Here is a 15,161-nt window from a genome sequence, read left to right as displayed (position 1 = left end):
CCATCCTTCTTCTCAAATGGTGGTTCCGCATGGAAACAAAAACTCCCAAAACATAATTTGCAGAGAGATAAACTCCATAATATGGATTGGCTTAATCTTGACCCTACTTAAATATCTCCCGGCAAACATTTTAAATTGTATTTAATACCTAAATTCTGCCAAACTCACTACCTATATTAGTGGGTAAATTTACTGTTTGAACTCCAGACGTGACATAATTTCGCACTGGTGCATTTTTTTTGCAGACGTTAATAAGACCAAAATTTAGGTGATCGGGTTTTTACAGTTTCTGTTTTATCCAAAAATGTTTTTGAAGTCAATGGCGTGGTTACAAATGCCACAGAATTACGGCATAGTAACAATCTCCCCAGAGTAGCTCGATTAACAGTGTTTTGCCCCGACAATTTCACTTCCCCCTTCTGAGTAAATGAGGTCGGTCGGAATAGGAAATGACGTGCAAATGCGGGTTTGCCACACTGAAAATCTGCACTTTTCCCCCATCACAATCTGTTAAACCTGACAACCAAAAGTGCAGCAATTTCACACTACTCCAAATTCGAGATTAGGCACAAACAGAGCTTATGCGCAATGTCCGATGCGGCCAGTCAAAACCATCTTTATTCATCAATAATCCATAAACGCATACAACACTTCCATAAACAGCATAATAATTAAAACATATATATCCGATGTTACCCAAATTGTTGAAAATAGTGCTCAGGTGATGTTTGGGTAAATTAAGGTTTGGGATGAGAGAAGTGCTTTGAAGTAAGGAGTCGACACACTGACAATCTGCACTTTTCCACCCTTATAATCTGTTATGCCTGACAACCGAAAGTGCAGCAATTTCACACTGCTACAATTTCGAGATTAGACTCAAACAGTGCTTATGCGCAAGGTCTGATGCAGCCAGTCAAGACCATCTTTATTCGTTAATAATCCATGAAGGCATACAACACTTGCATAAACAACGCAATCATTAAAACATATATATCCGATGTTATCCAAACTTGTAATGATGATGGAGAAGTGCAATTGTTGGAAAATAGGTCTCAGGTGAGGTTTGGGTAAATTAAGGTATGGGATAAGAGAAGTGCTTTGAAGTAAGGAGTCGAGGTGTGGAAGGTTGGCAAATAATGGAGGATGGAGTGTGCAAAATGGGAGACAAATTGAAGTGGGTGGCAGTAAGAAGGAATGGGGTTGATGATAGAAATGGGGTACGAGTAATAGGGGTGATGGGCGTAATGTAGGGGAGTATACTTAAATGGACTAGGTTTAAGGGTGGGACTGAAATATGATTTGGGCAGCAGGTGTGACAAGTTGAGGGGATTGAAGGTAACGAGAGTAAGGTTTGGTGATTAAAGAGAGTAAGGTGTGGGAGTCGGGGAGGTAAAAAATTGGAACAAGGAAAGCAGATTTGTAATAAGGCAGGTTTTGGAAATGGACACAGATTAGGGAAGGGCAGGGATTGAAAAGGTTGGAAGAAAAATATGTGGCAAGGCCCCATTAAGTGGTATAAGAAGGGAGGATTTGCCCAAAACGATTTAGAGGGGATACTGTAGAGTGCTTAGAGTTATGTGTTCTGTTCTTTGATGTTACTTGCACGTGCAGTTAGTTCTGACAGCTCACACGTGCTGTATGTTCTGTATTTATAGTCGTGCATCTCTTGAAGAATGTTTATCTTCAAGAGATGCATTTCTTGAGGCGTCTTCAACCAGTAGCTTCCAAATGTGGCTTTAGGCACTTATGCAGTTGGAGGTTGCTGAGTGCAGACGTGCTCCTGTGGATACGCTGACTTTGTGGAAATAAATCTTTCTATTCAACCTACTCGCCTCCTGACTATTCCTGGATATCAGTGATCCATTCCACTTCACATCTTGGCGATGAAGGATACTTTTTAACAAAAAACAGCGTATCACCTACTTTGCACGATCTTGAAATAAGCTCATCCATTGTTTAAAGGCTTCGTTGAATCTCCACGTCCTGAAAATCCGCCTCAAATTGACTGCTACGGCGAGAAAGCGGATATTTTAATCCTTTTTGAGGATTAACAAGCTCATTGGCAGTTCCTCTATGACGTGAGCGAGATCCTAGTCTCGTCTCGAACATACGTCATCACGTGCAGGAGCGTAATTACACATCGGGGCCATCTTGTATCTTCGGAGAGAGCTTGCTTGAGTTACCATGGTAATGATTTACCGATCGGAAGGAGAATAACCGATCGTGAGGAGAGAGAGCCTTAATGGTGAGCGCTTTCAAAAGGATTTGGGTAAATCAAAGCGGATGTTTCAGAATTTAATCCTGATTGAGAGAGAAGTTAAAAAAGTTTCTAAGAGTATTTAACAGATTTGGCTGTCCAAAGTTTAAAAGGACTTTAATAACTTTATAAAAATAAAATAAAAAAAAGGAGAATGGCCACAAATCAGCAGATTGTGAGTTTGAATTACTTTTTACCAGTCCCTGGGAAGCCAAAAGAACCATGGAGACTCTGGTTTAAAAATTTTGAGAGCTACTTGGTTGCCATAGGAGCGGATGAGTACTCTGCAAGGAGAAAAATGGCAATTCTTTACAGTAATTTGGGCAAAGAAGGAAGGCAAATTTTTTACAATTTACCAAATCCACTGCCAGCTTCTGGTAGTGAGGATGCCATGAATGAATATTCTGCTGCAATTTTGAAATTGAATAGGAAGTTCCTTGAACAGCCCAGTGTCATGCTTGAAAGGTTCAATTTTATGAAAAGACGTCAGGAGCAGGATGAGACTGTAGAAAAGTTCATTTCTGCACTAAGGAATCTTGCGGCAGAGTGCAATTTTGGGGCATACTTGGACACGGTTTTAAGAGACCAATTTGTGTACAAATGCTGCCACAAAAAAATACAAGAAAGAATATTGAGCTGCAGAGACCCTTCCTTGTCTGAGGTTTTAGAAATGGCAAAGGGGATTGAGAGGTCAATCGTCTCTTCAAAGTGCATTACTGAAAACATTTCACCTTTTCCTCAAACTGACTTGAGTGTGAATGCGGTATATTCCAGAAATAGACCATTTCAGAGACCATTTCAGAGGAGGTCAAGTGCATTTTGTTTTCGGTGTGGATCTAAGACACACCTAGGTAATAGTCCTGTATGTCCAGCTCAAGGGAAAAAGTGTACCTTTTGTCAAAGAAATGGGCACTTTCAAACTGTTTGTCGAAACAGAAAAGGTTTTCAAATTAATAATATTTCTTCCTTTACAGGTGAAGATTCGGATGTTCAGATTATTGACTCTGAAATGAAAAATGCAACCATAGTTCTGTTGATATTGGTGCTTCTCAAGGGGGTCAACGGAGAAGTTTAGTAAAAAAGGAAATTCTTTCTATTCACTTAGTTTCCATTCTAATGGTTGATTCCATTGGTATGGAACGAGTGAAGGATCCTACTTGTGAGGTGATTGTTGATCACATAGCAATTGATATGATGGCAGATTCAGGCGCACCCATGACAATTATATCAGATGTTTTATTTAATACACACTGGTCTTGTAAAGTTACACTTGAACCTTTGGATGTCATACCAAAGGGATATGGGGGAAAAAAGATTGATATGTGGAATTTCTTCATAACGAGTGTGACTTGTTTAGGCAGGAGTATTTATACAAAAGTTTACGTGGCCACTGATGGGAAATGCATTGTGGGTTGGCAGGATCTTGCCAAGATGGGCCTCAAGCTGGTTCCTGGATCTGAATTTCCTGTACAGATAAACGAAGAAAGAAACTTTTGCTCAGTTAATTCTGTTGATGTGGGAATTGTAAACAAAATTGTTTCTGAGTTTCCAGAAGTTTTTAATGATTCTGTTGGCATGATCAAAAATTATGAACATCGTATTCGCCTTAAGCCTAATGCGGTCCCTGTGATACATAAGTTGAGGAATGTACCTCTTAGTGTGAGGGAGGATTTGAAGAAAGTGTTAATGAAAATGGTAGAAGAAGGAATAATTGAAGCTGTGGACTCATCTTTGTGGGTCAGTCCGATTGTGGTCGTAAAAAAAAAGGACTCAAGTATTCGTTTGTGTGCTGACCTTAGGTCATTAAACCAAAACATCTTAATTGACTGTTATCCTTTGCCAAGGATACAGGAGCTTCTCACTGGAATTGCGGAATCCAAATTATTCACTCGTTTGGATTTGAGGAGTGCATATCACCAAATTCCTTTGACGAAGTGCTCAGCGGAGCTCACCCCATTTATAACCCCTTTTGGGGCTTTCAAATACTTGAGACTCCCTTTTGGGTTGGCGAGCGCCGCGAGCGTATTTAAAAAATTTATGGATAGTGTTTTGTGTGATATAAAGGGTGTCCAGGCGTATCAAGACGATGTCTTGATTCATTCAAAGAATGTTGATGAGCATATCAGGGATCTGCGAGTTGTTTTGACACGTTTCAGAGATGTTGGCATTACTCTTGGTGAAAAGAAATGTCAATTTTTTGTAGAAGAATTGGACTATTTGGGTCATTCGATTTCGACTATGGGTATTAAACCTAAACTTTCACTTACACAAGCTATCTCTAATGTGCCCGTACCAGGTAATAAGGATGCTTTGAGATCTTTTCTCGGTCTCACTGAGTATTATTCTAGGTTTGTCATGAACTATTCCCAGTTGGTTCAACCCCTTAGAGTGTTAATTAAAAAAGATATTGCATTTTTGTGGAGTGCAGAAGCGGATATAGCCTTCAATAACATCAAGAAGGTAATTGTGAATTCGCCTGCCTTATCATCTTTTACGCCAGGTCTGAAGTGTGGTATTTATGTGGATGCAAGTCAGAAGGGCCTTGGTGCTATTCTTTGTCAGTGGAATGGTTCTTTGGAACATACTATTGGGTTTGCATCTAGGTCACTTAACAGTGCTGAGTGCAACTACAGTACCATCGAAAGAGAGGCTCTTGCTTGTGCGTGGGCGGTTGAGAAGTTTAAGGTCTACATTTGGGGTTCTCACTTTTTGCTTTATAGTGATCATAAGCCCTTGTTACATCTTTTGAACGGAAATGGCACTGGAAAAGCTTCTTCGAGGTTGGTGAGAATTCTTTCCAAGTTGCATGAATTTAACTTTAGTATTCACCATATTGCTGGAGGTAAGAACATGAGAGCTGATGCTCTTTCGAGGTTGCCTTTAGATAATAATGATAATGTGCTGGAGGATGATGTTGAGTGTGTTGTGGCCTCTTTAGAAGACTTGGTGTTTTCTCCACTGTCTATTTCAGAGGAGGATTGGTTTAAATGCTATTCGGATGATGTTGTTCTTGTGGCTGTGAAGAATTTGATAATATGAGGTTGGCCCAGGATACGTTCCCTTCCTGCCCCTTTGAAGTCTTTTGCGCAGGTATCTGGGGAATTAACAATAATTAATGGAGTTATTTTTAGGGGGGATCGATGTGTTCCTCCTTTAGCCTTGCGTAAGAAGTTGTTTTTGGCAGCTCACCAGGGTCATTTAGGTGTCGGTGGGACTTCACGTAAGTTGAAGGAACATTTCTGGTGGCCTGCCATGGAGAGAAATGTTAATGAATGGATTGACTCTTGTAGTACTTGTTTGGTGTCAGATAAACACTGGAAGTTACAGAATTTACCGCTGCACAATGTTCCAGTTCCTGAAGAGGCCTGGGACAAGTTGGCCATTGATTTTTCCGGTCCGTTTGGGATTCTTTCGCAATCTCAGCGTTACATGGTTTCAATTGTGGATTATCATTCAAAGTGGTTTGATTTTGATTTTTGTGCAAATCCAGATTCAGTGTCAGCAATACGTTTCTTGAAATGAGTTTTTAGGACAGAGGGTCCTCCAAGAGAAATTGTTAGTGACAATGGTTCACATTTCTGTTCTGGTGTCATGGAAGAATTTTTAAAGGCATTTGATGTGAAACATTTAAGGGTTGCTCTTTATTCTCCCCCGTCAAACGGTTTGATTGAGCGTATGAACAGGTTTTTGAAGGAGGGCATTCAGACAGCAACTTCATGTGGTATGGATGTTGAGAATTTTTTAAGGGAAAAAGTTTGGGCATACTTAATTACTCCTCATTCTACTACATGCATATCCCCTTTCAGGCTATTGAAAAAGAGGATTCCACATGGTATTGTCTGTCCCTCCTGGATTAAGGATTTGACTTCAGAAAAGACTAAATGTATATCCTGTTCTGACAAATTAGTTGTTAAAAGTAATGTTGAAAGACAACAGGAAGTGCAGAAGCGGAACTTTGATTCTAAAGTAATTTCAATTCCAGAATCATTTGTAGTAGGTGATTGGGTTATGGTTAAGACTGTTGATAGAGTGAAGAAGGGTTTTTCAAAGTTTTCACTTCCAACTCAAGTTCTCAAAGTATCTAAAGGATCACTGTTTCTAGATAAAAGAGGGTGGCGTAACAAACGTGCTGTTGTAAAGTTAACATCTGAACAGGCTAGGAAGGTTCTTAGAACTAAGCATGGTGATGAGAGCCCCTCCTGTTCCTTTTATGATTTTACAACTCAGCTGGAAGCTCCAGTTTTAAATGATGTTCATTTACCTGCTCAAGATATGTTGAGTGATGTTTCTTTTCCTTCTCAAGACATTTTAGAAAATGCTGAAGCTTCATGTTCTTCCTTCCCCTCTCCCTCTTCTGATTTGCCGTCTAGGTCTCATAGGAATTGTTCGTTTCCTTCACGCTTTAGAGATTTTTATTTAAGTTAAGTTTGCTTGTAATTTCCTTATTTCTTTATTTTGTGGGGAGGGAGGAGATGTAGAGTGCTTAGAGTTATGTGTTCTGTTCTTTGATGTTACTTGCACGTGCAGTTAGTTCTGACAGCTCACACGTGCTGTATGTTCTGTATTTATAGTCGCGCATCTCTTGAAGAATGTTTATCTTCAAGAGATGCATTTCTCGAGGCGTCTTCAACCAGTAGCTTCCAACTGTGGCTTTAGGCACTTATGCAGTTGGAGGTTGCTGAGTGCAGACGTGCTCCTGTGGATACGCTGACTTTGTGGAAATAAATCTTTCTTTTCAACCTACTCGCCTCCTGACTATTCCTGGATATCAGTGATCCATTCCACTTCACAGGTACAGGTGTGAAGCTATTTGGAAAACTAGGGTTAAGGTGAGTTATGAAATCGGGTTTTAAGTCTGTTTTGAGCGTTATTGCTTCACTGACTCACATTCTATCTTTGTGGCAGGCAGCGTAACCCTCTCTTTTTCCGGTGAAGGGAGTCCCTGTAATTGAGTCATGGACTCCCTCTTCTCGTTGTTTTCTGGCTCCAGCAGAGGTTGCCTTGTGACCATGTCTGGGTCTTCAGTGCGACGGCTCCTTAGTAACTGACCTTTATATACACTCGGAATATGTCACAATGAGTCCCTCATCATAATTGGGAAAAACCATGTGCCTCGAGGCTGTGTGGGGGTAGAACCGAAATTCACAGCAGCAGTTGTACTTTCCAAGTAAACTTTTTACCTGTTTAATTCATTTAACCAGTAATGTGGACAGATCGTCGTGTAGTCTCTGAGGTGATTGATGATTTTACGATGTCCTTTCCTTGCTTCTGCTACTGCGGAGTTGTCCCCGTTCGAGTAAGTTGTTTGCATGTTCCTCTGGCCTCGTGACATCATAGTGCAGACGCAGTGATGTCATCGGGTTTATGCTGCTGCTATGGAGATATGCTAAAACCATAAGAGGGTTAGGCAAACCTCATAGGTGTATTACTGTACTTTGCCCTCATTATGCACGGCAATTTAGTAAACATTCTGAAGGGGTGGGGGATGGAGGGTAAGGGGGGATCACAGGTCACCTTTCAGTTTCAACATATGCTCGGAAACCCCTTTTTATGGATCTCGGTAACACTTCGAATTATATTCTTTACTTATTTAGTTTTTCATTTATGTATTAACTTGGTGTTTTCTAGAAACCTGATGATCACTCAGTGCGTCCCCGGAAAGGAATAAAAGAATAGAACTGAATAGACAATGACCTCCGAACCACGTTAATTGGAGATGAAATACTTTTGGAAGGCCTTTTTTGAACCAGTAGGAGATGGTTTTGTTTATGCCTTTTCCTAATCCTTTTCCGAGTCAGCAGTCTGTCCTATTTAAAAAGGAAAGGCATCTGATTTAAAGGCAGCAATATTGAACGCCCACAAAATAAAAATGTTGTGTGGCAAGAAAAGTGTAATTTTAACAGATTATCAGATTGCAGTGATATTTTACATTCCTTTAATTAACTATACCCATAACTTAAGCTATTCAGGTATTTCTTTATTTTTGTGGTCAAGGGTGAACGAATGGGCATCTCCACAGAGGGTACATGAACTAATATTTGAAGGAAATATGTAAAAAATTACGCTTCCTTTCGAAAACAAATATCTAATTGCATAGTGGAGCACTCAAACCCCTCATGATTAGTTCTAGTCATTCAGCCCAGCCCAGTCTTAAACTTCTTATTCATTGCATAGAAGGCAATATGGCTTGCCTTTCTGTCGAATTTGGCCCAGCATTTAGTGGACCTTTTACATGACTTCAGATTAAGCAGACACTTAACATCAAGGCTGTATTTTAAAGCGAATATCTTGCATCCAATGCTTTCTTACACAAGCTACATGAAACAGTGCTGTTCTATTGACTCAGCAGCTCACCCTTCTTCTCGCTCTCCTGTGTTGCCCCTTCTTTCTCTCTTTGCCTCCTTGCCCCAACTGTCCCAGGCACTGATTTTAGGCACACTTATGGGCTGATAGAAGCTGTATTAGGAACCAACATGACAGCAGATTGTCCTATTACTTAACGGTAATCTTCATTACTCCTGGTCCCGTTGTCCTCGTCCCATTCCTTAAAAATTGGAGATGACCATCTCCACGACAGAAAAAAATAAAAAGGAGCATGCTGGGATACCCTACCCACTCCCTCCCACTGGGAGTACATAAGCAGTACCAGCCCAGCATGCTGCCTGAAAACACCAAGTCAACAACAGGAAGGCCGGCCGCCAGGGAGGGAGGGAGGGATGTAAGGAATGGGACGAGGACAACGGGACCAGGAGTAATGAAGATTACCGGTAAGTAATAGGACATTACCCCCAGGTCCCTCCTGTTCTCATCCCATTCCTTAAAAATTGGAGAAATACCAAAGCAGAGAACCCGGCCTTCCGGAACCTCATCAACACAAAAGGGCACCAGACCTTAAACAGCACCCCACAGGAGCAAAAAGGACCCCCCAAGAAGGACGAAAAAGAAAAAGCAGGAAGGGGCGAACAACCAACCAGACCCCCAACCCAGCGGGCAGAACCGAGACCCAAAAAGCCAGAAGGGGACGGCCAGCAAAAAACAAGAACCGCCACCCCACACCGGCAAGCCAGAAAGGGGCCACACGGGCAGAGGCAAGCACCCAAGGGAGCAACCAGAGGGGCCAAAACCAAGGCCCCCACCACCGGAAAAAGGAGCCAGAAAGGCAACCGACCAGGGGGAAACCCCCCAAATCAAAGCACCCGGACCCAGGCACCACCAGGCAGCCACCCAACCAGGAACCAAACAGGCCAACCCAGCCCAACGGGCAAATGTAGAGGAGAACAGCCCGCACAGGGCGGCAGAGCCAAAGGGCCAGGAAGGAACAAAGAGACATGACCAACCACAGGACTACCCCCAACACACCAGGGAAGGCCACCAGCAGAGCCGCAAAGAGGGCCGACCTGCAGAGGCACACAAGCAGAACCCCAGAGGAACCGCCAGGAAGAGGAGAGGCAGGGCACCAAACAAGGCCCCCCTTCCACCCGAAGCCGACAACAGCGTCGCCGCACCCGACACCGGGCGCGGGAGCCGCGTGCCCACCTGCGACCGAACACCCGCGCGAGCCCCACCGTTACACGGGAACCCGTCTGGGGAAGAAATCCGCCCGCCCGGGCGGTAGGTCTCGCCGGAGGGGAGCAGAGCGGTGCGGTCGCATGGGAGCAACAGGGAACCCGGAGGACAGAAACCCACGGAACCACCATGCCACAGGGCAGGACCGACAAAAAGGCCAACCCCGGCCGAAATACCGAAGAGCGGCAGCACCCCACATAGGGCCAACCCAGCGGGAGAAGAACCCGGAGCACAAGAACCGGCCAGGAGCGAGGCACACCTCGAAACCAGCAACCAGCCAAACAGAGGCCAGGGAGAGCAAAAAGCCCAACCCAAGACAGACCCGGTAAAACCAGGTCACAGTCAAAAAAGACCAAAGGAGCCCCACGCGGAGCCAGGGAATAAAAACCCCAGAACCGGAAGGAGAAAAGCTAAGCAACCAAAAAACCAGACCGACCGCCAGGAGGAGAAAGGTGGACACCACGGAACCACCGAAGGGCGAACTCCCAGAGGCAGAAGAGCAAAACAGGAAAGACCAACAAGGAGGACCACTGCCCAACCCCAGGAAGCCAGCCGCCGAACAGGCAGGCCAGCCAGCCAGGAGGCACACAACACCGCACCACCAGGACCCGGAAGGAGAGGCAAAACAACACCCAACCAGAAAGGGGCACAGGGAAAGGCACAGCAGCCAACCACAGCCAGACCGTCAGAAAAGGAGAAGCAGAGGAAGGAAGCCCAGAGCCCACACGAAGGACCCAGCGCCACAGCCAACCGAATGGAGCGGCACCGGAAAGGACAGAAGACAAGCCCAGGACCAAGACAAAGCCCAAGAGAACGAGCGGCCAGGGAAGGACCGCAGCAAGGGCAAAAAGAAGACCCCAAGCAAAGAAGGGCCCCACAGCACAAAGCCCAACACAACCAAGCCGAGAGGCGTACTAGCAACCCAAACGCACAAGCGAACGGGAGGCCAAAAACAGGAAACCCAAAGGCAAAATCAACAGAGGCAGAGCCCAGGCCCCAGAGCACAACGTAACCACCCAGGCACCGAAAGCAAAGAAGAGGAGCCCGAAGAAGCCAAAGGCGCCCCAACACAGAACAAGGGAGCGGGAAGGAACCCACAGCACCAAAAAGAGAGCAAAGGGCCCAGGCTGAACAGAGCCTGCACACGAGCACAGGGCCAACGACAGGCCCCCAAAGCCCTCGACCCGAAACAAGGCCAACCACAACCAAAAGCCGAAGGAGAGGGGCGAGAAGGGAAAAATGTGCCACACAGCAGAGGAAGCCGACACCCAACCCCAGAAGCAGGGAAAGGCACAGCCAACAGGACAGGGCACAAGAGCCGAGCCCTGGAAGAACAAGAGGCCACCCAAGGCCAAAGCCAAGGAAGACCAACGAATCCCAGCCACCACCAGAGGGAAACAGACAACGGAGCCAACACCCCAACAAGGCCATGGCCCACCAGGACAGAGGAGGGGCACAACAACCCCCCCCTCCCGGAAAAGAAGGGGGAGACCACATCAGAAGCCAGACACCCCGAGCACGGGGCAAGCAAAAGCACCCAAAAGGGAGCAAGAAGCACCCAACAGAAAACTTCAGGCAGGCAGACAGGTCAGGACCCAGAGAAGCACACACCCGGCCCGAACCAACAAAAGGGCAGGAACCAAGGGGCGGAAGGGCTCAGGAAACCAAAGAAAGACCAAGAAGCCCACGGCACCAGCGACAAGCAACCAGAGGAGACCAGAACAGGCAACTGCAACGGGAAAACCCAGGCGCACAGCAACCCAGGCACCCCCCAGGGACGACCAGTGACAACAGAAGCCTGAAGGACAGGACGGTCAAACGACCCGAGGACAGAGCAAAGAGGTCCCAGAGGAAACCAACAAAAATCCCAGGAGAGGCCGCCCAAAGCGAGCCACGGCCCAGAAGGCAGATACCACCCCAGGGAGGAAGAAAGCCAACACAGCCAAACCACAAGGCGGGCAGCAGGCGCCAAAGCCACGGGCCAGCACAGGCAGAAACCGCCAGGCGGCGAGCACCAAGGGGACAGGCCACAGCAGACCCACAAGATCCCAGCCCAGCCGCAAACCAGCAAGAAGCGCCGAGCAAGCGAGTAGCCAGACAGGGGAGCTAACGACGCAGGCTGACCAGGGGGCAGCGGAGGCAGAGCAACAGGCAGGAGACACCAAAGACCCCGGACCGAGGCAACAAACGGACCAAAAGCAACAAGCCAAGCATAAAGGGAACAGCAATGGACGAGACCAGCCGAACCCAGCGCCAGAGCAGAGCGCAAGCAGCGCAAGGAGATGTCCCCGGGACAAAACCCCGACCACCCCCAGGGGCGAGGCGCACAGGGAGGAAGAAAACCTCCAAAAGGGGGAGAGCAGCCAGGGCACAAGCGAACACCAACCAAAAGGAGGCGAGAACAACGCCGCAGTCCCCCCCGCACCAAGCCCATCCAAAGTGCAACAGCAGACCACAAGTAGCACAGACGGACACACAGCAGGCGGCAAGAGGGGAAACGAGGCAAACCACCCTCCGCAGACAGCCAACACAGGCAGTGAAACACCACAGAGTGAAACACAGATAACGGAAAAAAGAGTATATGACCACAACCACCAGGCCACAGGGACCCAGCAAGGAAAGAAGAAAGCCACCCGGGAAAGAACACCAGGCAAGAACAGGCCAAGAGACCAAACCTAACCGGGAAAGGCACACACAGAGACCCACATGCACCAAACAAATGGAGCAGCAAAGAGCAAGGGCAACCTCCAAACAACAATGCCCAGAAAGCGAACCCCCGAAGGAGGACAAGGGGCGAGCAAGCCAGACACCCTGGCCACAGCACGGAACAGCATCAACAGGCGCAACAGCAAGCACACGTCACATTTACACAGCCCCAGCCCACACAAAGCTGGCAATAGAAAGCGCGGCCATGACCACCCTACCCCATGGCCGCACCCAACACAAGGGAAACCATGCGAACACCCCAAGGACAAACCCAGTCCCATGAGCAAGTAGAAAAATGGGTCTGCTACGCGGTACTCACCAAGGGGGCAGGAAGGGCGCACCACCGCCCCAACACCCCCATGAATCCAGCCCAGGCGTTCAACAGGAAACCAGCACCGGGAGGAGCCAAAGGAAGGAGCAGGAAACCAATCCACCATACTCCGCACCTGAGGGAGAAAGCAAAGACCAGGCACCCCGCACAAAATGCAATATGTAAAAACGAATGAAACATGACCGAGCAGGAAAACCAATGCGCAGGGGTCAATAACTTCCTTGCCAAACTCCACAGTAGTGTACCAATGGGAGAACAGGAGCAGCCGAAGCGAGCACCAAACAAGGGGAAAAGAAACCGCTATGCGGTACTCACCACAGGGGCAGTCAATCACCAACACTCAAAGACCGACCCCCAAACACCAGCCCAGGCGCCATCAGGATCGAGCGCCGAGCCAGCAGGAAACCGGGAGCAACAGCCACTCCCAAGCCCTCAAGCCGAGACCAGGGAGGAAACCAAAGAAACGTCCAGGCGCCCCTGAACAGCTTCAACCGGCATCCAGGAACACCAGGAGCCTCCCCAAGACCGGCCCGTGGTGCTCCAAGCAGCAGCAGCAGCACGTCTCCCTGACCAGCCCAGCTACAGGAAGACGCGGCTGGGCGGAGCGGCGCCCCAGCCACAAAGGACCGGCCGTCCACAATGCGGCTCCTAGCAAGCTCGGCAGGCCAGGAGACCACGGAAACAGAACATCGAGAAGCCCAGCAGCACGACGTGACAAGAAGGAGGACATCAGGGACGGAGAGGACAGCCCAGCAGCCCGACGAGACGTCCCGGAAGCCAACAGCAGGTAAGGAAGCAAACTCACATCATTCTGTCGAAAGACAGAAAAAAAGAACAGGCTGCTTGCTGGGCTGGTACCGCTTATGTACTCCCAGTGGGAGGGAGTGGGTAGGGTATCCCTGCATGCTCCTTTTCTTTTTTTCTGTCTCCAATTTTTAAGGAATGGGACGAGGACAGGAGGGACCTGGGGGTAATCTCGTCTTCCCCCTTTCCTGATGGCACTATCTCTCTCTCATACCTCTTTCTTTCATCTTGTGTTCTTTAGTGCTTTGAAGTAGCTCTTTCATGTAACAAACGCTATACAAGAAACCATTATTCCGTAAGATTTTGATATCTCTGAATTTGATAGATAGTCTCTAACATTCAGAACCACTTGGATAATACACTCCTTACCGGGTTGTCATGGCCATCTGAGGTGGTCCAAATCCCATCCCATGTCCTCAAACACCACCCCAGAGTGCTTCACCACCTCCCTTAACTTCAACTCCACACACACAGAATAAACCACAGACCCATCCCTTCACCCCTTTTCTCACCCACTCTATTATACTCCAGTTATGAACATTGGTATTGACTTACTCCCATCAAATGCAGATTCAGGAGAATCGTGGTCTCAGAGATGAAGTTTAAAAGATATTTTGGAACTTGGGGTCGGTGAAAAAAAAAAGTAGGCCGGGTTGGAGTGCTTGGCTTGTTCTCTTTAAGATGGAGCTTGGGTTATGCAGTGATTGGCAAAATATATCTTTTGAAACAGACTCTAATTTTTTGCCTCTTGTCATCCAGCTGTAAGACTTTGGTTCAGTAACCCTTTTTTCTGCCCTCCACTTACACAGCTGGGGCTGTTTTGGCTCTAGTCCTCAGCATTTAGCAGCTTTCCATCAACACCAACTGTGCTCCTGAAATCCTGGTTTGAAATAAGCCCCAAGTCTGCCAGGGGTCCCTAATGTTCCTAAACACTACCTGAGTCCTCCTAGATTACGACCAATAACGCCTAACAGAGCAGCTGCTAAGGCAGCCTCGGGTCAGTCTTGAAACTCTGTAAGCTTATGCCGATCAGTAGCCCTGGGCGAGGAGAATGCCAGGGCCTGCCCTTCACCACCCTAGAAAAGATATCTGACTTGACGCCTGATGTCTCTGATCTCTCTGAAGCCCTTCCTACTCCTTATTGCTTCATCCTACTCAATCTTAAAGTGCTTCCTCTGGACATCAAAGTCTCAATTAGGATTGTAGAGAAGAAGTAAGATCTGTATCTGCCATCAAACATTGACAAAGAGAATGGGAAGAGTGGAGTTAACTGTTTTCCTGGAATCTTTGTCCGGTCCTAGTGCTTTTCTTACCTACTGTTCTCACTGATCTCTAACTCACTATCATACCAGGATCCCTCTCAGTGGTGTAGCAAAGCGGGGGCGAGAGAGTCTCTCCGCCCGGGCGACACAAGTTTTGAGGGCGTCGCAGCATCCGCCAGCCAGCACTCACCCCCGCTCACACACACAGCCCCCGGGCGGGAAACTCAGAGACCGC

The sequence above is a fragment of the Lissotriton helveticus genome, chromosome 2_1 (genome assembly GCF_964261635.1).
Source record: "Lissotriton helveticus chromosome 2_1, aLisHel1.1, whole genome shotgun sequence".
NCBI lineage: Eukaryota > Metazoa > Chordata > Amphibia > Caudata > Salamandridae > Lissotriton > Lissotriton helveticus.
This window is presented reverse-complemented; position numbering follows the sequence as displayed.